Below are 1,974 nucleotides of genomic sequence, written 5' to 3' on the forward strand. Positions count from 1 at the left end.
CAATGCAATCAAGAGCTCTTAACGTTTAGGAAAAGTTCTGAGGCATCAGGTCTTGGGAACTACTTGTGTATCCCAAACAATTCCTGAGACAGAAGTAGAGCATATGTTCCTCTTTTATAGTGGTTAAGGAGGGCTAAAACCCAGACAGGCTTAACAGGGATGATCAACAATGAGAGCATCCCTGAGGGGATGCATGGAAAGAAAAATGCTATACAGAAATCTTTAATATTTAAAAGTCTCACATATTCATTTCAACCTATCCCAGGTTTGACCACCCAATAAGTTACACACACACACTCAGGTACTTGAAGGTAACTGTGCAGCGTGTTAGCTGAGTCAGAGGAAAGTGGTGGCTTTCCTGAAAACCAGACTCTGAGTTCTCACACAGGACACCCTGCCTGGCACAGGTGTGGATATGGCTACAGCTGAGCACTGCCTCTGGATTAGGAACCTGGTAAAAGCAGCATGATTCTTGAGGCACTTTCAGAGTGTCACATCTCCTGCAAGGGAACTTTGTGAACAGGGAGGCCAAGGCACTGAAGGCTGGGAAGAGAAGTGACACTTCCTGTAACGCTGTGAATCGAAAGTAGGCAGTAAGGTAAGTCTGGGAGCACATTCCCAAAGATTGCACAGCAGCCCTGGCTCAATAACTTCTGTCCCTGCACAATTAAGATGATTTGCTAGTTGACTCTTTTGTTTTTCTGGCAATTTGATGGCTTGGTTGAATTTGCTGTGATCCAGGGGTGTTCAAGTACTTCACTAAGAGTCGGCCTCTGGCTTGGATTATGTTTTAGCAGCCTTGAAATAAAGTCCTGGGCTCCCTGTCACAAAGTCAGGGAATGTGAATTCAACCCACGAAATCCTCTTGTAGATCTCCTAATGTGTGCCTCAGAAGGAGGCTTCCTGACTAGAAACTCATAGCAAAGGACCCCAAGGCTCCAGAGATCCACCTTCTCATTGTGCATTTGGCTTTCAATCATCATCTCAGGGGCAGGTAGTCCAGAGTACCACACAGAGTGGCTCTACTGGAGGATGGAACATGAACTGACCAATCAAAATCTGCAATCTTCAGCTCTCAGCCAATCCCAGCAGCAGGTTCTCTGGTTTAATATCTCTATGAATAACTCTTGGAATGACAGTAAGACAGGGCATTTGCTAATTCTATGATTTAAGTAGCAATTCTCTGCTCATCAAACTTGGAATGTTTCTGAAGTTTTCTACACTGTTCCAAGTGGTGCATATTCCAGAATTAGATACTCTCATGGTATCATGGAAATAACCATATAGCCTGAGAATATTAGGATGCCGAAGGTGGGACTGTATCTCTACTTCTCTTTTGAGCTGATGTTCCACTCCTGCTTTCTCCAGCTAAGCTTTAAACAATATTTTCAGAGCCAGGATAAACTTGCTTTGTTTTTCTCTTGCCAAATAACCATTGCCAAACTTTGCTTTACCCAGTGGGTGACCAATGTCAAAATCTTCCAGAGTCCACCGTCTCTTTTTTGAGTCTTCATTTTCCAGTTTTTATTCCACTTTCTTCTCAGGATTAACTTCAGGTGCTGGTGGCTAGGGCTGCTCACTCCTCTGGGTGTAATTCACTGGCCCGGAGACAAGGGGAGACCACCGGCAGCCTGTAGCTGCTTCTGTAGCAGTTTCTAGCTACAGATGAGCTTTTATGCTTGTGAAGGAACCCGCTGGGAGGAATATGGAGGACACAAGACCCACTGAGCCTGGCCACTGCTTCCAGATGACGGGATTATGAGAAGGAAGCTGCTGAGTCACCAAGACACGTTCTGGACCGTCACTCGGTGGAATGGTGGCCTTTACCTCAAACTTGATTTGATTCTTGTCCAACTCAATTTGTGACCAGAATCGTGGAGTCAAGTTCATAAACCGAAGTACATAATATTCTAAACAAGAATTCTTTATTTGTACAAAGCATTAAAATCTCAACAGTGGTCAGTCATTTATAAA

The 1,974-nt window shown here is 44.3% G+C and overlaps 1 pseudogene; it reads right to left on the reverse strand.

Moving 5' to 3' along the window:
* Window positions 1-32: 32 nt before the first annotated feature.
* LOC104862381 lies at window positions 33-1,955 on the reverse strand (annotated as a pseudogene).
* Window positions 1,956-1,974: the final 19 nt, after the last annotated feature.

The sequence above is a fragment of the Fukomys damarensis genome, unplaced genomic scaffold (genome assembly GCF_012274545.1).
Source record: "Fukomys damarensis isolate Sample0158 unplaced genomic scaffold, DMR_v1.0_HiC HiC_scaffold_70893, whole genome shotgun sequence".
In the NCBI taxonomy this organism is placed as follows: Eukaryota; Metazoa; Chordata; class Mammalia; order Rodentia; family Bathyergidae; genus Fukomys; species Fukomys damarensis.